Source organism: Loxodonta africana, chromosome 10 (assembly GCF_030014295.1).
Source record: "Loxodonta africana isolate mLoxAfr1 chromosome 10, mLoxAfr1.hap2, whole genome shotgun sequence".
NCBI classification, from domain to species: Eukaryota; Metazoa; Chordata; class Mammalia; order Proboscidea; family Elephantidae; genus Loxodonta; species Loxodonta africana.
Window position 1 is genome coordinate 964255 of NC_087351.1, and position 24253 is coordinate 988507.

Consider the following 24253-nt stretch of genomic DNA (forward strand, 5'->3'; position numbering starts at 1 on the left):
GATTCATCACGTTTTGTTTCCATTGGCCTCGATTCGGCTAGAATTGGCTCTATTCAGCTCTATTCTGCACTATTTCACTCTATTCGACTCTACTCTTCTCTACTTTACTCTTCTCTGCTCTACCGTACTGTGCTATCTTCTGTTCCTTCTATTATGTACTGTTCTAGTCTATTCTCTTCTACCCTCCCAGCCGCTCCCCTCCCCTTCTCTAATCTTTGATTCTGTTCGAGTCATCGCATTTTCACGCCATTCGACCCGATTAGGCTTGAATCAGATCAATTCGCTTCGAGTCGGTTCGATTGGGCTCCATTTTGCTCCATTCAGCTCCAATGGCATCGATTCTGCTGGATTCTGCTCGATTAGGCCTTCTTTGGCCCTATTCGGCCCAACTATGCTCTATTCGACTCTTTTCTACTCTATTCGTCTCGAGTCGGCTCCGTTCTAATCCATTCCACACCATTCTGCACTATTCTCCTCCATTCTCGTCTACCCTTCCCTACCCTAATCTATTCGAATGGATTCGATTGGACCCGATTCGAAGCGATTCAACGCGATTCATCTTGTTTTGTCTCCATTCGCCTCAATTCGGCTATGTTCTGCACTATCTGACTCTTTTCTACTCTATTCTATTCTGCTGGATTCTTTCTCTTCTGTTCTGTTCTCTCCTATTCTGTTGGACTCTGTTCTATCCTACCCTACCCAACCCTACTGCACCCCACCCAAACCCACCCTACTTGAATCTATTTGATTCAATTCGATTCACTTCGACGCGATTGGACAGGATTCGACGGGATTCGACAAGGTCCGAAGGCATTTGACGGGATTCAAAGAGATTAGACGAGATTCCATACGATTCGACGTGATTCAGCAGAATTCTAGGAGATTGGACGCAATTCGAAGTTATTGGACGTGATGGGACGTGATTCGTCGTGATTCGACGACGTTCGATGCAATCCGATGCGATCCGAAGCGATTCGACCCGGTCCGACACAAAACGACGTGATTCGACGCTATTCAGTGACAGTCGGCGTGATTCTGCTTGATTCAGCTCGATTAGGTGCGAATCGGCTCTCTATGGCTCCTTTACGTCTCTATTCGGCTCCATTCAGCTCTGTTTTCTCTATTCGTCTCTATTTGGCCTATTCGGCTCTATTCGACTCTATTCGAGTCTACTCGACCCTACCCTTTTCTACTCTATTCTATTCCTTCTATTCCGTTCTAATCTCTTCTAGTCTACTCTACTCTATTCTATTCCACCCTCCCCTCCCCTTCTCTAATCTAGACCTTTGGATTGGATTGGATGCATTGAACGGGATTCGACGTGATTAAGCTTGAATCAGCTCGATTCGATTCGATTTGGCTCTATTTGGCTCGTTTGGCTTGAATTGCTTCGATTCTGCTCAATTCGGCCTCTTTCGGCCCTATTCTGCTCTATTCGACTCTTCTCTACTCTTTTCGTCTCTATTTGACTCCATTCGACTCCATTCTATTTATTCCACACCATTCTATACTATTCTGCTCTACTCTAGCCTACACCACTCTAATTTACTCGAATCGATTAGACGTGATTCCTCTCATTTCGACTCCATTCGGCTCTATTCAGCTGTATTCGAGTCTACCCTACTCTACACTAGCCTACTCTATCGTACTCTAGTCTACTCTTCTCTATTTTCTTTCTTCTTCCTATTCTGTTCTGTTCTGTTCGAGTCTATTCTACCCTACCCTGTGCTACCCAACTCTACTCTATTCTAATCCATTTGATTGGATTGGATTCAACCCATTTGGACACGGTTCAGCTCAGTTTGGCTCTATTTAGCTCTGTTCGAATCTATTCTACTCTACTCTGTTTCCCTCTACGCTACTCTAGCCTACTGTTTTCTGTATTCGTTCTGTATTGTTCTGTTCTCTTCTATTCTCTTCTGTTTTATTCTATGCTACTCTACTCTATTCCACCCTGCCATACCCGAACCTCCCCTACTCTAATCTGTTCAATTCGATTCCATGAATTTGGACACGATTCAGGTCGAATTGGTTCGATTCATGTCCATTCGGCTCCATTTGGCTCGAAGAGTGTCGATTCAACTGGATTCGGCTCAATTCGGCTCCATTAGGCTCGATTTACTGGATTTGGCTCAATTCAGCTCGATTGGGCGCTCTTCGGCCCTCTTCAGCACCATTCGGCTCTATTCGGCTCTTTTCTACTCCTTTCGACTCCATTCGATTGCGTTGCACAGCATTCTACTCCACTCAACACTATTTTACTCTACCCTACCCTAATTGACTGGAATTGGTTCGAGGGGATTCAACGCGATTTGCCTTGTTTCTTCTCCATTTGGCTCGCTTAGACTCTATTCGACTCTGTTCTACTCTACACTATTCTGCTCTGCTCTAACCTTTTGGACTCGATTCTCTTGTATTCTTTTTATTCTCTTTTACTGTGTTCAATCCTCTTCTACTCTATTTTAACCAACCCTACTCTAATCTATTCCACTGGATTCGATTCCACGCATTTCGATGCGATTCGGCTCCAATCGGCTCCGTTGCACTCCATTCATCCCTCTTGGGCTCTAATCGGTTCGATTCAGTTCTAATCGGCTCCATTTCGCCCTGGTCAGTTCTATTCAGCTTGAATAGGCTCTATTCAACTCTATGTGGCTCTATGAGTCTACTCAACTCTATTATCTCTTTTCAACTCCATTCTACTCCATCCGACTGTATTCTTCTCTAGTCTATTGTCTTGTACTCTACCCTTCTCTAGTCTATTCTAATCGATTCGATTGGATTGGACTTGAGTGGATGGGATTCAATGCAATTCAACGGGATTCGACGCGATCCAGCATGATTCCGCGGGATTCGGCGCCGTTCATCTTGATTTCTATCACGTTGGGTCTTTTGGGCTCTATTTTGCTCTAGTCGGCAATATTCAACTCTATTCTTCTAGACTCTGCACTACTCGACCCTATTCTATTCTTTCAGTTCTCTTCTATCCTGTTCTGTTCTACTGCATTTTGGTCTATCCTACCCTACTCTAACTTAGCCTACTGTAATCTGTTCTATTCTAGTCAACAGACTTGAACGGGATTCGACCTGATTCAGGTCCTATCGGCTCGAATCAGCTCCTTTTTGTGCGAATTCAACTCGATTCGGTTGGACTTGGCCCTTTTCCTCTCTATTCGGCTCTTTTCGGCAGGATTTGACTCGATTTGACTCTAGTCTACTCTTCTCTATTCTTTCTGGTCTATTCTAATCTATTCTCTTCTACCCTACCCTACCCTCATCTTACCCGCCCTACACTAAACTATTGGATTGGATTCGACACTTTTCAACGCGATTCGACATGATTCTTCTCGAGTCAGCTCGAATTTGGTGGATTCGGCTGCATTCAGCTCTCTTTGGCTCTATGCAACTCTATTGGACTCTATTCTACTGTACTCGTCTCTACTTCATTCTATTCGATTCTTTCTCTTGTGTTCTGTTCTAGTCTAACCCCTCCTACTCTACCCTCCTCTACTCTAATCGATTCGATTCGATTCAATGCCTTTCAAGGCGATTCCATGGGATTAGGCTTGAATTGGCTTGATTTAGCTCGATTTGGCTTGAATCGGGTCAATTTGGCTCGATTCTGCTCGATTCAGCATCATTAGGCTCGATCCAAACTTATCCGGCCCTGTTCAGCTCTATTCAACTCTTTTCTACTTTATTCGTCTCTATTTGGCTCCATTCGACTCCATTCCACACCATTCTACTCTGTTCGACTCCATTCTACACTAGTCTATTCTCTTCTCCCCCACCCTACTCTAATCTATTCGATTCATTGAGATTTGTCTCATTTCCTCTCCATTCGACTCGATTCAGCTCGAATTGGATCTATTCATCTCTATTCTGCACTACTCGACTCTGACTATTCTACTCTACTCCACTCTACTCCATTCTACTCTTTGTATTCTCTTCTCTTCTACTCTATGCTTCTCTAGTCTATTCCTCTGTGCCCTACCCTATTGAATCCCAGCCTGACCTACACTACTCTAAGCTGTTCTATTGAATTCGATTGCATTCGATTCGACCCGATTTGACACAATTGGACGGGATTCGGTGAGATTTCATGAGATTCAATGGGTTTTGGTGGGATTGGATGGACTTCGACGAGATTCGATGCAATAGGATGCGATTAGGTGCGATTTGCCTCGATCTAGCTTGGCTCATTTTCTTGGTCTCTATTTGGCTCATTCCAGCTCCATTCGGCTCCATTCAGCTCGAATCTGGTCGATTGGACTTGATTGGGCTCGATTGGGCTCGACTCAGCCCTAGATGTCCCTATTCGGTGCTATTCCGCTCTATTCAACTCTTTTCTAGTCTATTCATCTCGGTTTGACTGCATTTGACTCCATTCCACACCATTCTACGCTCTTCTATTCGACAGAACCCTATCCCGCCCTAGTCTTTCCTCATCTAGTCTCTTCTTTTCGATTCTGTTGTATTGGATTCTCGTTTTCTCTTTTCTCTATTCCATCCGATGCTACTCTACCATACCCTACACGAAACTAAGCTATCCTGACTTATCCTCTTCTATTCTATTGGATTCTGTTTTCTCTGTTCTACCGTATGCTACCCTACCATATGACACCCTACTGTACCATACCCTACTCCATAGGGGTACTCAAGAAGGGTGCTAGTTTGGAAAAGGGACTACCTCAGGCAAGGGGACTAGTTCAGGCTACTAGTTAGGGCCACTGTACTAGTTAAGAGTACTAGTTAATGGACGGGTACTAGTTAAGGCTACTAGGAAGGCAAGGTATAAGTGAAGGCTACGACTTCAGGCAAGAGTATTAGTTTAGGCTACTAGTTGATGCAAGGGTACAAGTTCATACTACTAGTTAAGGCCAGGGTACTACTTAAGACTACTAGTTAATGCCAGGTTACTAGTTGAGGCTAGGGTACTAGTGAAGGCCAGGGTACTAGCTAAGGCTGGGCTACTAGTCCATGTAAGGCTACTACTTCAGGGTACTAGTTAAGGTTTGGCTACTAGTTAAGAGGACTAGTAAGGCAAGGGTAGATGTTAAGATTGTTCCTTAAGGCAAGGTGACTAGTTAAGGGTACTAGTTACCACAAGGCTTTTAGTTCAGAATACTAGTTAGGGCCACTGTACTAGTTAAGAGTACTAGTTAAGCCTACTAGTAAGGCAAGGAATGAGTTAAGGCCACTACTTCAGGCAAGAGTACTAGTTAAGTCTACAAGTCGATGCAAGGGTACATGTTAATACTCCTGGCTAAGTCCAGGGTGCTGGTTAAGGCAACTGGTTAAGGCAAGGGTAGTAGTTATGGGTACTGATAAGGCCAGGGTACTAATTCAGACTACTAGTGAATGCGAGGGTACTAGTTAAGGGTACTACTTAAGGCTGCCAGTGAAGGCCAGGGTCTTAGTTAAGGCCACTGGAGAAGGCCAGGGTACTAGTGAAGGCAAGGCTACTAGTTAAGGGTACTAGTTAAGAGAAGGCTACTAGTTCAGGATATGAGTTAGGGGCACTGTACTAGTTAAGAGTACTAGCTAAGGCAGAGTACTAGTTCAGGCCACTACTTAAGGCAAGAGTACTAGTTAAGGCTACTCTTTGATGCAAGTTTACAAGTTGAGACTTCGAGTTAAGGCCAAGGTCCTACTTAAGGCAACTGGTTAAGGCAAGGGTACTAGTTAAGGCAAGGCTACTAGTTCGGGGTAGTAGTTAAGGCTTGGCTACTAGTTAAGGGTACTAGGAAGGCAAGGGCAGAGGTTAAGACTATTACTTAAAGCAAGGCTACTAGTTCAGGGTACTAATTCAGACAAGGCTACTAGTTCAGGCTGCTCGTTCTGGCCGCTGTACTAGTTAAGAGTACTAGTTAAGGCAAGGTACTAGTTAAGGATACTAGTTAAGGCAAGGTACAAGTGAAGGCTACTACTTAAGGCAAGACGACTAGTTTAGGCTACCAGTGGATTCAAGGGTACAAGTGAATACTACTAGTTAAGACCAGGGTACCAGTTAAGGCAGCTGGTTAAGGCCAGGGTAGGACTTATGGGGACTGAGAAGGCCAGGTACTACTTAAGACTACTAGTTGATGTGAGGGTACTAGTTAAGGGTACTAGTTGAGGCAAGGATACGAGTGAAGGCCAGGGTACTAGTTAAGGCTACTGGTGAAGGCCAGGGTCCTAGTTAAGGCAGGGCTACTAGTTCAGGGTACTAGTAAGGCAAGGGTAGACATTAAGACTATTACTTAAGGCAAGGCTACTAGTTAAGGGCAGTAGTTCAGACAAGGCTACTAGTTCAGGATACTAGTTAAGGCAAGGGGAGTAGTTCAGATTCAGAATTTAGGGTACTTGTCAGGGCAAGGGTACTCTTCAAGGCTACTTGTCTAGCCTACTGATCTATACCACTAGTCTGACTAGTCCAGCTGTCTTGTCTAGGCTACTACTCTAGACTTCTCTTGTCTACTCTACTCTAGTCTACTTTCGTCTACCCTAGTCTACCCTATCCAAAACCACCCTACCCTAACCTTTTCGAATCTATTCAATTGCATTCGATTCAAAGCATTTCAATGGGATTGGACGCGATGATGCTTGAATCGGCTCATTCGGCACCATCAGCTCGATTCAGCTCCATTTGGCTTGAATCGCTTCGATTCAGCTTGTTTCAACTCAATTCGACTTGGTTCAGCCTTATTCGGCTCGATTCGACTCTTTTCTACTCTAGTTTTCCCTATGCAACTCCATTCGACTCGATTCTACTCTATTCTGTTCTACCCTACCCTACTCTAATCTATTCTAATGGATTCGATTGGACGCTATTCGACGCGATTCATCACGTTTTGTTTCCATTGGGCTCGATTCGGCTAGAATTGGCTCTATTCAGCTCTATTCTGCACTATTTCACTCTATTCGACTCTACTCTTCTCTACTTTACTCTTCTCTGCTCTACCGTACTGTGCTATCTTCTGTTCCTTCTATTATGTACTGTTCTAGTCTATTCTGTTCTACCCTCCCAGCCGCTCCCCTCCCCTTCTCTAATCTTTGATTCTGTTCGAGTCATCGCATTTTCACGCCATTCCACCCGATTAGGCTTGAATCACATCAATTCGTTTCGAGTCGGTTCGATTGGGCTCCATTTTGCTCCATTCAGCTCCAATGGCATCGATTCTGCTGGATTCTGCTCGATTAGGCCTTCTTTGGCCCTATTCGGCCCAACTATGCTCTATTCGACTCTTTTCTACTCTATTCGTCTCTAGTCGGCTCCGTTCTAATCCATTCCACACCATTCTGCACTATTCTCCTCCATTCTCGTCTACCCTTCCCTACCCTAATCTATTCGAATGGATTCGATTGGACCCGATTCGAAGCGATTCAACGCGATTCATCTTGTTTTGTCTCCATTCGCCTCAATTCGGCTATGTTCTGCACTATCTGACTCTTTTCTACTCTATTCTATTCTGCTGGATTCTTTCTCTTCTGTTCTGTTCTCTCCTATTCTGTTGGACTCTGTTCTATCCTACCCTACCCAACCCTACTGCACCCCACCCAAACCCACCCTACTTGAATCTATTTGATTCAATTCGATTCACTTCGACGCGATTGGACAGGATTCGACGGGATTCGACAAGGTCCGAAGGCATTTGACGGGATTCAAAGAGATTAGACGAGATTCCATACGATTCGACGTGATTCAGCAGAATTCTAGGAGATTGGACGCAATTCGAAGTTATTGGACGTGATGGGGCGTGATTCGTCGTGATTCGACGACGTTCGATGCAATCCGATGCGATCCGAAGCGATTCGACCCGGTCCGACACAAAACGACGTGATTCGACGCTATTCAGTGACAGTCGGCGTGATTCTGCTTGATTCAGCTCGATTAGGTGCGAATCGGCTCTCTATGGCTCCTTTACGTCTCTATTCGGCTCCATTCAGCTCTGTTTTCTCTATTCGTCTCTATTTGGCCTATTCGGCTCTATTCGACTCTATTCGAGTCTACTCGACCCTACCCTTTTCTACTCTATTCTATTCCTTCTATTCTGTTCTAATCTCTTCTAGTCTACTCTACTCTATTCTATTCCACCCTCCCCTCCCCTTCTCTAATCTAGACCTTTGGATTGGATTGGATGCATTGAACGGGATTCGACGTGATTAAGCTTGAATCAGCTCGATTCGATTCGATTTGGCTCTATTTGGCTCGTTTGGCTTGAATTGCTTTGATTCTGCTCAATTCGGCCTCTTTCGGCCCTATTCTGCTCTATTCGACTCTTCTCTACTCTTTTCGTCTCTATTTGACTCCATTCGACTCCATTCTATTTATTCCACACCATTCTACACTATTCTGCTCTACTCTAGCCTACACCACTCTAATTTACTCGAATCGATTAGACGTGATTCCTCTCATTTCGACTCCATTCGGCTCTATTCAGCTGTATTCGAGTCTACCCTACTCTTCACTAGCCTACTCTATCGTACTCTAGTCTACTCTTCTCTATTTTCTTTCTTCTTCCTATTCTGTTCTGTTCTGTTCGAGTCTATTCTACCCTACCCTGTGCTACCCAACTCTACTCTATTCTAATCCATTTGATTGGATTGGATTCAACCCATTTGGACACGGTTCAGCTCAGTTTGGCTCTATTTAGCTCTGTTCGAATCTATTCTACTCTACTCTGTTTCCCTCTACGCTACTCTAGCCTACTGTTTTCTGTATTCGTTCTGTATTGTTCTGTTCTCTTCTATTCTCTTCTGTTTTATTCTATGCTACTCTACTCTATTCCACCCTGCCATACCCGAACCTCCCCTACTCTAAGCTGTTCAATTCGATTCCATGAATTTGGACACGATTCAGGTCGAATTGGTTCGATTCATGTCCATTCGGCTCCATTTGGCTCGAAGAGTGTCGATTCAACTGGATTCGGCTCAATTCGGCTCCATTAGGCTCGATTTACTGGATTTGGCTCAATTCAGCTCGATTCGGCCCTCTTCGGCCCTCTTCAGCACCATTCGGCTCTATTCGGCTCTTTTCTACTCCTTTCGACTCCATTCGATTGCGTTGCACAGCATTCTACTCCACTCAACACTATTTTACTCTACCCTACCCTAATTGACTGGAATTGGTTCGAGGGGATTCAACGCGATTTGCCTTGTTTCTTCTCCATTTGGCTCGCTTAGACTCTATTCGACTCTGTTCTACTCTACACTATTCTGCTCTGCTCTAACCTTTTGGACTCGATTCTCTTGTATTCTTTTTATTCTCTTTTACTGTGTTCAATCCTCTTCTACTCTATTTTAACCAACCCTACTCTAATCTATTCCACTGGATTCGATTCCACGCATTTCGATGCGATTCGGCTCCAATCGGCTCCGTTGCACTCCATTCATCCCTCTTGGGCTCTAATCGGTTCGATTCAGTTCTAATCGGCTCCATTTCGCCCTGGTCAGTTCTATTCAGCTTGAATAGGCTCTATTCAACTCTATGTGGCTCTATGAGTCTACTCAACTCTATTATCTCTTTTCAACTCCATTCTACTCCATCCGACTGTATTCTTCTCTAGTCTATTGTCTTGTACTCTACCCTTCTCTAGTCTATTCTAATCGATTCGATTGGATTGGACTTGAGTGGATGGGATTCAATGCAATTCAACGGGATTCGACGCGATCCAGCATGATTCCGCGGGATTCGGCGCCGTTCATCTTGATGTCTATCACGTTGGGTCTTTTGGGCTCTATTTTGCTCTAGTCGGCAATATTCAACTCTATTCTTCTAGACTCTGCACTACTCGACCCTATTCTAGTCTTTCAGTTCTCTTCTATCCTGTTCTGTTCTACTGCATTTTGGTCTATCCTACCCTACTCTAACTTAGCCTACTGTAATCTGTGCTATTCTAGTCAACAGACTTGAACGGGATTCGACCTGATTCAGGTCCTATCGGCTCGAATCAGCTCCTTTTTGTGCGAATTCAACTCGATTCGGTTGGACTTGGCCCTTTTCCTCTCTATTCGGCTCTTTTCGGCAGGATTTGACTCGATTTGACTCTAGTCTACTCTTCTCTATTCTTTCTGGTCTATTCTAATCTATTCTTTTCTACCCTACCCTACCCTCATCTTACCCGCCCTACACTAAACTATTGGATTGGATTCGACACTTTTCAACGCGATTCGACATGATTCTTCTCGAGTCACCTCGAATTTGGTGGATTCGGCTGCATTCAGCTCTCTTTGGCTCTATTCAACTCTATTGGACTCTATTCTACTGTACTCGTCTCTACTTCATTCTATTCGATTCTTTCTCTTGTGTTCTGTTCTAGTCTAACCCCTCCTACTCTACCCTCCTCTACTCTAATCGATTCGATTCAATGCCTTTCAAGGCGATTCCATGGGATTAGGCTTGAATTGGCTTGATTTAGCTCTCTTTGGCTTGAATCGGGTCAATTTGGCTCGATTCTGCTCGATTCAGCATCATTAGGCTCGATCCAAACTTATCCGGCCCTGTTCAGCTCTATTCAACTCTTTTCTACTTTATTCGTCTCTATTTGGCTCCATTCGACTCCATTCCACACCATTCTACTCTGTTCGACTCCATTCTACACTAGTCTATTCTCTTCTCCCCCACCCTACTCTAATCTATTCGATTCATTGAGATTTGTCTCATTTCCTCTCCATTCGACTCGATTCAGCTCGAATTGGATCTATTCATCTCTATTCTGCACTACTCGACTCTGACTATTCTACTCTACTCCACTCTACTCCATTCTACTCTTTGTATTCTCTTCTCTTCTACTCTATGCTTCTCTAGTCTATTCCTCTGTGCCCTACCCTATTGAATCCCAGCCTGACCTACGCTACTCTAAGCTGTTCTATTGAATTCGATTGCATTCGATTCGACCCGATTTGACACAATTGGACGGGATTCGGTGAGATTTCATGAGATTCAATGGGTTTTGGTGGGATTGGATGGACTTCGACGAGATTCGATGCAATAGGATGCGATTAGGTGCGATTTGCCTCGATCTAGCTTGGCTCATTTTCTTGGTCTCTATTTGGCTCATTCCAGCTCCATTCGGCTCCATTCAGCTCGAATCTGGTCGATTGGACTTGATTGGGCTCGATTGGGCTCGACTCAGCCCTAGATGTCCCTATTCGGTGCTATTCCGCTCTATTCAACTCTTTTCTAGTCTATTCATCTCGGTTTGACTGCATTTGACTCCATTCCACACCATTCTACGCTCTTCTATTCGACAGAACCCTATCCCGCCCTAGTCTTTCCTCATCTAGTCTCTTCTTTTCGATTCTGTTGTATTGGATTCTCGTTTTCTCTTTTCTCTATTCCATCCGATGCTACTCTACCATACCCTACACGAAACTAAGCTATCCTGACTTATCCTCTTCTATTCTATTGGATTCTGTTTTCTCTGTTCTACCGTATGCTACCCTACCATATGACACCCTACTGTACCATACCCTACTCCATAGGGGTACTCAAGAAGGGTGCTAGTTTGGAAAAGGGACTACCTCAGGCAAGGGGACTAGTTCAGGCTACTAGTTAGGGCCACTGTACTAGTTAAGAGTACTAGTTAATGGACGGGTACTAGTTAAGGCTACTAGGAAGGCAAGGTATAAGTGAAGGCTACGACTTCAGGCAAGAGTATTAGTTTAGGCTACTAGTTGATGCAAGGGTACAAGTTCATACTACTAGTTAAGGCCAGGGTACTACTTAAGACTACTAGTTAATGCCAGGTTACTAGTTGAGGCAAGGGTACTAGTGAAGGCCAGGGTACTAGCTAAGGCTGGGCTACTAGTCCATGTAAGGCTACTACTTCAGGGTACTAGTTAAGGTTTGGCTACTAGTTAAGAGGACTAGTAAGGCAAGGGTAGATGTTAAGATTGTTCCTTAAGGCAAGGTGACTAGTTAAGGGTACTAGTTACCACAAGGCTTTTAGTTCAGAATACTAGTTAGGGCCACTGTACTAGTTAAGAGTACTAGTTAAGCCTACTAGTAAGGCAAGGAACGAGTTAAGGCCACTACTTCAGGCAAGAGTACTAGTTAAGTCTACAAGTCGATGCAAGGGTACATGTTAATACTCCTGGCTAAGTCCAGGGTGCTGGTTAAGGCAACTGGTTAAGGCAAGGGTAGTAGTTCTGGGTACTGATAAGGCCAGGGTACTAATTCAGACTACTAGTGAATGCGAGGGTACTAGTTAAGGGTACTACTTAAGGCTGCCAGTGAAGGCCAGGGTCTTAGTTAAGGCCACTGGAGAAGGCCAGGGTACTAGTGAAGGCAAGGCTACTAGTTAAGGGTACTAGTTAAGAGAAGGCTACTAGTTCAGGATACGAGTTAGGGGCACTGTACTAGTTAAGAGTACTAGCTAAGGCACGAGTACTAGTTCAGGCCACTACTTAAGGCAAGAGTACTAGTTAAGGCTACTCTTTGATGCAAGTTTACAAGTTGAGACTTCGAGTTAAGGCCAAGGTCCTACTTAAGGCAACTGGTTAAGGCAAGGCTACTAGTTAAGGCAAGGCTACTAGTTCAGGGTAGTAGTTAAGGCTTGGCTACTAGTTAAGGGTACTAGGAAGGCAAGGGCAGAGGTTAAGACTATTACTTAAAGCAAGGCTACTAGTTCAGGGTACTAATTCAGACAAGGCTACTAGTTCAGGCTGCTCGTTCTGGCCGCTGTACTAGTTAAGAGTACTAGTTAAGGCACAGGTTCTAGTTAAGGATACTAGTTAAGGCAAGGTACAAGTGAAGGCTACTACTTAAGGCAAGACGACTAGTTTAGGCTACCAGTGGATTCAAGGGTACAAGTGAATACTACTAGTTAAGACCAGGGTACCAGTTAAGGCAGCTGGTTAAGGCCAGGGTAGGACTTATGGGGACTGAGAAGGCCAGGTACTACTTAAGACTACTAGTTAATGCGAGGGTACTAGTTAAGGGTACTAGTTGAGGCAAGGATACGAGTGAAGGCCAGGGTACTAGTTAAGGCTACTGGTGAAGGCCAGGGTACTAGTTAAGGCTACTGGTGAAGGCCAGGGTCCTAGTTAAGGCAGGGCTACTAGTTCAGGGTACTAGTAAGGCAAGGGTAGACATTAAGACTATTACTTAAGGCAAGGCTACTAGTTAAGGGCAGTAGTTCAGACAAGGCTACTAGTTCAGGATACTAGTTAAGGCAAGGGGAGTAGTTCAGATTCAGAATTTAGGGTACTTGTCAGGGCAAGGGTACTCTTCAAGGCTACTTGTCTAGCCTACTGATCTATACCACTAGTCTGACTAGTCCAGCTGTCTTGTCTAGGCTACTACTCTAGACTTCTCTTGTCTACTCTACTCTAGTCTACTTTCGTCTACCCTAGTCTACCCTATCCAAAACCACCCTACCCTAACCTTTTCGAATCTATTCAATTGCATTCGATTCAAAGCATTTCAATGGGATTGGACGCGATGATGCTTGAATCGGCTCATTCGGCACCATCAGCTCGATTCAGCTCCATTTGGCTTGAATCGCTTCGATTCAGCTTGTTTCAACTCAATTCGACTTGGTTCAGCCTTATTCGGCTCGATTCGACTCTTTTCTACTCTAGTTTTTCCTATGCAACTCCATTCGACTCGATTCTACTCTATTCTGTTCTACCCTACCCTACTCTAATCTATTCTAATGGATTCGATTGGACGCTATTCGACGCGATTCATCACGTTTTGTTTCCATTGGCCTCGATTCGGCTAGAATTGGCTCTATTCAGCTCTATTCTGCACTATTTCACTCTATTCGACTCTACTCTTCTCTACTTTACTCTTCTCTGCTCTACCGTACTGTGCTATCTTCTGTTCCTTCTATTATGTACTGTTCTAGTCTATTCTGTTCTACCCTCCCAGCCGCTCCCCTCCCCTTCTCTAATCTTTGATTCTGTTCGAGTCATCGCATTTTCACGCCATTCCACCCGATTAGGCTTGAATCAGATCAATTCGTTTCGAGTCGGTTCGATTGGGCTCCATTTTGCTCCATTCAGCTCCAATGGCATCGATTCTGCTGGATTCTGCTCGATTAGGCCTTCTTTGGCCCTATTCGGCCCAACTATGCTCTATTCGACTCTTTTCTACTCTATTCGTCTCTAGTCGGCTCCGTTCTAATCCATTCCACACCATTCTGCACTATTCTCCTCCATTCTCGTCTACCCTTCCCTACCCTAATCTATTCAAATGGATTCGATTGGACCCGATTCGAAGCGATTCAACGCGATTCATCTTGTTTTGTCTCCATTCGCCTCAATTCGGCTATGTTCTGCACTATCTGACTCTTTTCTACTCTATTCTATTCTGCTGGATTCTTTCTCTTCTGTTCTGTTCTCTCCTATTCTGTTGGACTCTGTTCTATCCTACCCTACCCAACCCTACTGCACCCCACCCAAACCCACCCTACTTGAATCTATTTGATTCAATTCGATTCACTTCGACGCGATTGGACAGGATTCGACGGGATTCGACAAGGTCCGAAGGCATTTGACGGGATTCAAAGAGATTAGACGAGATTCCATACGATTCGACGTGATTCAGCAGAATTCTAGGAGATTGGACGCAATTCGAAGTTATTGGACGTGATGGGGCGTGATTCGTCGTGATTCGACGACGTTCGATGCAATCCGATGCGATCCGAAGCGATTCGACCCGGTCCGACACAAAACGACGTGATTCGACGCTATTCAGTGACAGTCGGCGTGATTCTGCTTGATTCAGCTCGATTAGGTGCGAATCGGCTCTCTATGGCTCCTTTACGTCTCTATTCGGCTCCATTCAGCTCTGTTTTCTCTATTCGTCTCTATTTGGCCTATTCGGCTCTATTCGACTCTATTCGAGTCTACTCGACCCTACCCTTTTCTACTCTATTCTATTCCTTCTATTCTGTTCTAATCTCTTCTAGTCTACTCTACTCTATTCTATTCCACCCTCCCCTCCCCTTCTCTAATCTAGACCTTTGGATTGGATTGGATGCATTGAACGGGATTCGACGTGATTAAGCTTGAATCAGCTCGATTCGATTCGATTTGGCTCTATTTGGCTCGTTTGGCTTGAATTGCTTTGATTCTGCTCAATTCGGCCTCTTTCGGCCCTATTCTGCTCTATTCGACTCTTCTCTACTCTTTTCGTCTCTATTTGACTCCATTCGACTCCATTCTATTTATTCCACACCATTCTACACTATTCTGCTCTACTCTAGCCTACACCACTCTAATTTACTCGAATCGATTAGACGTGATTCCTCTCATTTCGACTCCATTCGGCTCTATTCAGCTGTATTCGAGTCTACCCTACTCTTCACTAGCCTACTCTATCGTACTCTAGTCTACTCTTCTCTATTTTCTTTCTTCTTCCTATTCTGTTCTGTTCTGTTCGAGTCTATTCTACCCTACCCTGTGCTACCCAACTCTACTCTATTCTAATCCATTTGATTGGATTGGATTCAACCCATTTGGACACGGTTCAGCTCAGTTTGGCTCTATTTAGCTCTGTTCGAATCTATTCTACTCTACTCTGTTTCCCTCTACGCTACTCTAGCCTACTGTTTTCTGTATTCGTTCTGTATTGTTCTGTTCTCTTCTATTCTCTTCTGTTTTATTCTATGCTACTCTACTCTATTCCACCCTGCCATACCCGAACCTCCCCTACTCTAAGCTGTTCAATTCGATTCCATGAATTTGGACACGATTCAGGTCGAATTGGTTCGATTCATGTCCATTCGGCTCCATTTGGCTCGAAGAGTGTCGATTCAACTGGATTCGGCTCAATTCGGCTCCATTAGGCTCGATTTACTGGATTTGGCTCAATTCAGCTCGATTCGGCCCTCTTCGGCCCTCTTCAGCACCATTCGGCTCTATTCGGCTCTTTTCTACTCCTTTCGACTCCATTCGATTGCGTTGCACAGCATTCTACTCCACTCAACACTATTTTACTCTACCCTACCCTAATTGACTGGAATTGGTTCGAGGGGATTCAACGCGATTTGCCTTGTTTCTTCTCCATTTGGCTCGCTTAGACTCTATTCGACTCTGTTCTACTCTACACTATTCTGCTCTGCTCTAACCTTTTGGACTCGATTCTCTTGTATTCTTTTTATTCTCTTTTACTGTGTTCAATCCTCTTCTACTCTATTTTAACCAACCCTACTCTAATCTATTCCACTGGATTCGATTCCACGCATTTCGATGCGATTCGGCTCCAATCGGCTCCGTTGCACTCCATTCATCCCTCTTGGGCTCTAATCGGTTCGATTCAGTTCTAATCGGCTCCATTTCGCCCTGGTCAGTTCTATTCAGCTTGAATAGGCTCTATTCAACTCTATGTGGCTCTATGAGTCTACTCAACTCTATTATCTCTTTTCAACTCCATTCTACTCCATCCGACTGTATTCTTCTCTAGTCTATTGTCTTGTACTCTACCCTTCTCTAGTCTATTCTAATCGATTCGATTGGATTGGACTTGAGTGGATGGGATTCAATGCAATTCAACGGGATTCGACGCGATCCAGCATGATTCCGCGGGATTCGGCGCCGTTCATCTTGATGTCTATCACGTTGGGTCTTTTGGGCTCTATTTTGCTCTAGTCGGCAATATTCAACTCTATTCTTCTAGACTCTGCACTACTCGACCCTATTCTAGTCTTTCAGTTCTCTTCTATCCTGTTCTGTTCTACTGCATTTTGGTCTATCCTACCCTACTCTAACTTAGCCTACTGTAATCTGTGCTATTCTAGTCAACAGACTTGAACGGGATTCGACCTGATTCAGGTCCTATCGGCTCGAATCAGCTCCTTTTTGTGCGAATTCAACTCGATTCGGTTGGACTTGGCCCTTTTCCTCTCTATTCGGCTCTTTTCGGCAGGATTTGACTCGATTTGACTCTAGTCTACTCTTCTCTATTCTTTCTGGTCTATTCTAATCTATTCTTTTCTACCCTACCCTACCCTCATCTTACCCGCCCTACACTAAACTATTGGATTGGATTCGACACTTTTCAACGCGATTCGACATGATTCTTCTCGAGTCACCTCGAATTTGGTGGATTCGGCTGCATTCAGCTCTCTTTGGCTCTATTCAACTCTATTGGACTCTATTCTACTGTACTCGTCTCTACTTCATTCTATTCGATTCTTTCTCTTGTGTTCTGTTCTAGTCTAACCCCTCCTACTCTACCCTCCTCTACTCTAATCGATTCGATTCAATGCCTTTCAAGGCGATTCCATGGGATTAGGCTTGAATTGGCTTGATTTAGCTCTCTTTGGCTTGAATCGGGTCAATTTGGCTCGATTCTGCTCGATTCAGCATCATTAGGCTCGATCCAAACTTATCCGGCCCTGTTCAGCTCTATTCAACTCTTTTCTACTTTATTCGTCTCTATTTGGCTCCATTCGACTCCATTCCACACCATTCTACTCTGTTCGACTCCATTCTACACTAGTCTATTCTCTTCTCCCCCACCCTACTCTAATCTATTCGATTCATTGAGATTTGTCTCATTTCCTCTCCATTCGACTCGATTCAGCTCGAATTGGATCTATTCATCTCTATTCTGCACTACTCGACTCTGACTATTCTACTCTACTCCACTCTACTCCATTCTACTCTTTGTATTCTCTTCTCTTCTACTCTATGCTTCTCTAGTCTATTCCTCTGTGCCCTACCCTATTGAATCCCAGCCTGACCTACGCTACTCTAAGCTGTTCTATTGAATTCGATTGCATTCGATTCGACCCGATTTGACACAATTGGACGGGATTCGGTGAGATTTCATGAGATTCAATGGGTTTTGGTGGGATTGGATGGACTTCGACGAGATTCGATGCAATAGGATGCGATTAGGTGCGATTTGCCTCGATCTAGCTTGGCTCATTTTCTTGGTCTCTATTTGGCTCATTCCAGCTCCATTCGGCTCCATTCAGCTCGAATCTGGTCGATTGGACTTGATTGGGCTCGATTGGGCTCGACTCAGCCCTAGATGTCCCTATTCGGTGCTATTCCGCTCTATTCAACTCTTTTCTAGTCTATTCATCTCGGTTTGACTGCATTTGACTCCATTCCACACCATTCTACGCTCTTCTATTCGACAGAACCCTATCCCGCCCTAGTCTTTCCTCATCTAGTCTCTTCTTTTCGATTCTGTTGTATTGGATTCTCGTTTTCTCTTTTCTCTATTCCATCCGATGCTACTCTACCATACCCTACACGAAACTAAGCTATCCTGACTTATCCTCTTCTATTCTATTGGATTCTGTTTTCTCTGTTCTACCGTATGCTACCCTACCATATGACACCCTACTGTACCATACCCTACTCCATAGGGGTACTCAAGAAGGGTGCTAGTTTGGAAAAGGGACTACCTCAGGCAAGGGGACTAGTTCAGGCTACTAGTTAGGGCCACTGTACTAGTTAAGAGTACTAGTTAATGGACGGGTACTAGTTAAGGCTACTAGGAAGGCAAGGTATAAGTGAAGGCTACGACTTCAGGCAAGAGTATTAGTTTAGGCTACTAGTTGATGCAAGGGTACAAGTTCATACTACTAGTTAAGGCCAGGGTACTACTTAAGACTACTAGTTAATGCCAGGTTACTAGTTGAGGCAAGGGTACTAGTGAAGGCCAGGGTACTAGCTAAGGCTGGGCTACTAGTCCATGTAAGGCTACTACTTCAGGGTACTAGTTAAGGTTTGGCTACTAGTTAAGAGGACTAGTAAGGCAAGGGTAGATGTTAAGATTGTTCCTTAAGGCAAGGTGACTAGTTAAGGGTACTAGTTACCACAAGGCTTTTAGTTCAGAATACTAGTTAGGGCCACTGTACTAGTTAAGAGTACTAGTTAAGCCTACTAGTAAGGCAAGGAACGAGTTAAGGCCACTACTTCAGGCAAGAGTACTAGTTAAGTCTACAAGTCGATGCAAGGGTACATGTTAATACTCCTGGCTAAGTCCAGGGTGCTGGTTAAGGCAACTGGTTAAGGCAAGGGTAGTAGTTCTGGGTACTGATAAGGCCAGGGTACTAATTCAGACTACTAGTGAATGCGAGGGTACTAGTTAAGGGTACTACTTAAGGCTGCCAGTGAAGGCCAGGGTCTTAGTTAAGGCCACTGGAGAAGGCCAGGGTACTAGTGAAGGCAAGGCTACTAGTTAAGGGTACTAGTTAAGAGAAGGCTACTAGTTCAGGATACGAGTTAGGGGCACTGTACTAGTTAAGAGTACTAGCTAAGGCACGAGTACTAGTTCAGGCCACTACTTAAGGCAAGAGTACTAGTTAAGGCTACTCTTTGATGCAAGTTTACAAGTTGAGACTTCGAGTTAAGGCCAAGGTCCTACTTAAGGCAACTGGTTAAGGCAAGGCTACTAGTTAAGGCAAGGCTACTAGTTCAGGGTAGTAGTTAAGGCTTGGCTACTAGTTAAGGGTACTAGGAAGGCAAGGGCAGAGGTTAAGACTATTACTTAAAGCAAGGCTACTAGTTCAGGGTACTAATTCAGACAAGGCTACTAGTTCAGGCTGCTCGTTCTGGCCGCTGTACTAGTTAAGAGTACTAGTTAAGGCACAGGTTCTAGTTAAGGATACTAGTTAAGGCAAGGTACAAGTGAAGGCTACTACTTAAGGCAAGACGACTAGTTTAGGCTACCAGTGGATTCAAGGGTACAAGTGAATACTACTAGTTAAGACCAGGGTACCAGTTAAGGCAGCTGGTTAAGGCCAGGGTAGGACTTATGGGGACTGAGAAGGCCAGGTACTACTTAAGACTACTAGTTAATGCGAGGGTACTAGTTAAGGGTACTAGTTGAGGCAAGGATACGAGTGAAGGCCAGGGTACTAGTTAAGGCTACTGGTGAAGGCCAGGGTACTAGTTAAGGCTACTGGTGAAGGCCAGGGTCCTAGTTAAGGCAGGGCTACTAGTTCAGGGTACTAGTAAGGCAAGGGTAGACATTAAGACTATTACTTAAGGCAAGGCTACTAGCTAAGGGCAGTAGTTCAGACAAGGCTACTAGTTCAGGATACTAGTTAAGGCAAGGGGAGTAGTTCAGATTCAGAATTTAGGGTACTTGTCAGGGCAAGGGTACTCTTCAAGGCTACTTGTCTAGCCTACTGATCTATACCACTAGTCTGACTAGTCCAGCTGTCTTGTCTAGGCTACTACTCTAGACTTCTCTTGTCTACTCTACTCTAGTCTACTTTCGTCTACCCTAGTCTACCCTATCCAAAACCACCCTACCCTAACCTTTTCGAATCTATTCAATTGCATTCGATTCAAAGCATTTCAATGGGATTGGACGCGATGATGCTTGAATCGGCTCATTCGGCACCATCAGCTCGATTCAGCTCCATTTGGCTTGAATCGCTTCGATTCAGCTTGTTTCAACTCAATTCGACTTGGTTCAGCCTTATTCGGCTCGATTCGACTCTTTTCTACTCTAGTTTTCCCTATGCAACTCCATTCGACTCGATTCTACTCTATTCTGTTCTACCCTACCCTACTCTAATCTATTCTAATGGATTCGATTGGACGCTATTCGACGCGATTCATCACGTTTTGTTTCCATTGGGCTCGATTCGGCTAGAATTGGCTCTATTCAGCTCTATTCTGCACTATTTCACTCTATTCGACTCTACTCTTCTCTACTTTACTCTTCTCTGCTCTACCGTACTGTGCTATCTTCTGTTCCTTCTATTATGTACTGTTCTAGTCTATTCTCTTCTACCCTCCCAGCCGCTCCCCTCCCCTTCTCTAATCTTTGATTCTGTTCGAGTCATCGCATTTTCACGCCATTCGACCCGATTAGGCTTGAATCAGATCAATTCGCTTCGAGTCGGTTCGATTGGGCTCCATTTTGCTCCATTCAGCTCCAATGGCATCGATTCTGCTGGATTCTGCTCGATTAGGCCTTCTTTGGCCCTATTCGGCCCAACTATGCTCTATTCGACTCTTTTCTACTCTATTCGTCTCTAGTCGGCTCCGTTCTAATCCATTCCACACCATTCTGCACTATTCTCCTCCATTCTCGTCTACCCTTCCCTACCCTAATCTATTCGAATGGATTCGATTGGACCCGATTCGAAGCGATTCAACGCGATTCATCTTGTTTTGTCTCCATTCGCCTCAATTCGGCTATGTTCTGCACTATCTGACTCTTTTCTACTCTATTCTATTCTGCTGGATTCTTTCTCTTCTGTTCTGTTCTCTCCTATTCTGTTGGACTCTGTTCTATCCTACCCTACCCAACCCTACTGCACCCCACCCAAACCCACCCTACTTGAATCTATTTGATTCAATTCGATTCACTTCGACGCGATTGGACAGGATTCGACGGGATTCGACAAGGTCCGAAGGCATTTGACGGGATTCAAAGAGATTAGACGAGATTCCATACGATTCGACGTGATTCAGCAGAATTCTAGGAGATTGGACGCAATTCGAAGTTATTGGACGTGATGGGACGTGATTCGTCGTGATTCGACGACGTTCGATGCAATCCGATGCGATCCGAAGCGATTCGACCCGGTCCGACACAAAACGACGTGATTCGACGCTATTCAGTGACAGTCGGCGTGATTCTGCTTGATTCAGCTCGATTAGGTGCGAATCGGCTCTCTATGGCTCCTTTACGTCTCTATTCGGCTCCATTCAGCTCTGTTTTCTCTATTCGTCTCTATTTGGCCTATTCGGCTCTATTCGACTCTATTCGAGTCTACTCGACCCTACCCTTTTCTACTCTATTCTATTCCTTCTATTCTGTTCTAATCTCTTCTAGTCTACTCTACTCTATTCTATTCCACCCTCCCCTCCCCTTCTCTAATCTAGACCTTTGGATTGGATTGGATGCATTGAACGGGATTCGACGTGATTAAGCTTGAATCAGCTCGATTCGATTCGATTTGGCTCTATTTGGCTCGTTTGGCTTGAATTGCTTTGATTCTGCTCAATTTGGCCTCTTTCGGCCCTATTCTGCTCTATTCGACTCTTCTCTACTCTTTTCGTCTCTATTTGACTCCATTCGACTCCATTCTATTTATTCCACACCATTCTACACTATTCTGCTCTACTCTAGCCTACACCACTCTAATTTACTCGAATCGATTAGACGTGATTCCTCTCATTTCGACTCCATTCGGCTCTATTCAGCTGTATTCGAGTCTACCCTACTCTACACTAGCCTACTCTATCGTACTCTAGTCTACTCTTCTCTATTTTCTTTCTTCTTCCTATTCTGTTCTGTTCTGTTCGAGTCTATTCTACCCTACCCTGTGCTACCCAACTCTACTCTATTCTAATCCATTTGATTGGATTGGATTCAACCCATTTGGACACGGTTCAGCTCAGTTTGGCTCTATTTAGCTCTGTTCGAATCTATTCTACTCTACTCTGTTTCCCTCTACGCTACTCTAGCCTACTGTTTTCTGTATTCGTTCTGTATTGTTCTGTTCTCTTCTATTCTCTTCTGTTTTATTCTATGCTACTCTACTCTATTCCACCCTGCCATACCCGAACCTCCCCTACTCTAATCTGTTCAATTCGATTCCATGAATTTGGACACGATTCAGGTCGAATTGGTTCGATTCATGTCCATTCGGCTCCATTTGGCTCGAAGAGTGTCGATTCAACTGGATTCGGCTCAATTCGGCTCCATTAGGCTCGATTTACTGGATTTGGCTCAATTCAGCTCGATTCGGCCCTCTTCGGCCCTCTTCAGCACCATTCGGCTCTATTCGGCTCTTTTCTACTCCTTTCGACTCCATTCGATTGCGTTGCACAGCATTCTACTCCACTCAACACTATTTTACTCTACCCTACCCTAATTGACTGGAATTGGTTCGAGGGGATTCAACGCGATTTGCCTTGTTTCTTCTCCATTTGGCTCGCTTAGACTCTATTCGACTCTGTTCTACTCTACACTATTCTGCTCTGCTCTAACCTTTTGGACTCGATTCTCTTGTATTCTTTTTATTCTCTTTTACTGTGTTCAATCCTCTTCTACTCTATTTTAACCAACCCTACTCTAATCTATTCCACTGGATTCGATTCCACGCATTTCGATGCGATTCGGCTCCAATCGGCTCCGTTGCACTCCATTCATCCCTCTTGGGCTCTAATCGGTTCGATTCAGTTCTAATCGGCTCCATTTCGCCCTGGTCAGTTCTATTCAGCTTGAATAGGCTCTATTCAACTCTATGTGGCTCTATGAGTCTACTCAACTCTATTATCTCTTTTCAACTCCATTCTACTCCATCCGACTGTATTCTTCTCTAGTCTATTGTCTTGTACTCTACCCTTCTCTAGTCTATTCTAATGGATTCGATTGGATTGGACTTGAGTGGATGGGATTCAATGCAATTCAACGGGATTCGACGCGATCCAGCATGATTCCGCGGGATTCGGCGCCGTTCATCTTGATTTCTATCACGTTGGGTCTTTTGGGCTCTATTTTGCTCTAGTCGGCAATATTCAACTCTATTCTTCTAGACTCTGCACTACTCGACCCTATTCTATTCTTTCAGTTCTCTTCTATCCTGTTCTGTTCTACTGCATTTTGGTCTATCCTACCCTACTCTAACTTAGCCTACTGTAATCTGTTCTATTCTAGTCAACAGACTTGAACGGGATTCGACCTGATTCAGGTCCTATCGGCTCGAATCAGCTCCTTTTTGTGCGAATTCAACTCGATTCGGTTGGACTTGGCCCTTTTCCTCTCTATTCGGCTCTTTTCGGCAGGATTTGACTCGATTTGACTCTAGTCTACTCTTCTCTATTCTTTCTGGTCTATTCTAATCTATTCTCTTCTACCCTACCCTACCCTCATCTTACCCGCCCTACACTAAACTATTGGATTGGATTCGACACTTTTCAACGCGATTCGACATGATTCTTCTCGAGTCACCTCGAATTTGGTGGATTCGGCTGCATTCAGCTCTCTTTGGCTCTATTCAACTCTATTGGACTCTATTCTACTGTACTCGTCTCTACTTCATTCTATTCGATTCTTTCTCTTGTGTTCTGTTCTAGTCTAACCCCTCCTACTCTACCCTCCTCTACTCTAATCGATTCGATTCGATTCAATGCCTTTCAAGGCGATTCCATGGGATTAGGCTTGAATTGGCTTGATTTAGCTCTCTTTGGCTTGAATCGGGTCAATTTGGCTCGATTCTGCTCGATTCAGCATCATTAGGCTCGATCCAAACTTATCCGGCCCTGTTCAGCTCTATTCAACTCTTTTCTACTTTATTCGTCTCTATTTGGCTCCATTCGACTCCATTCCACA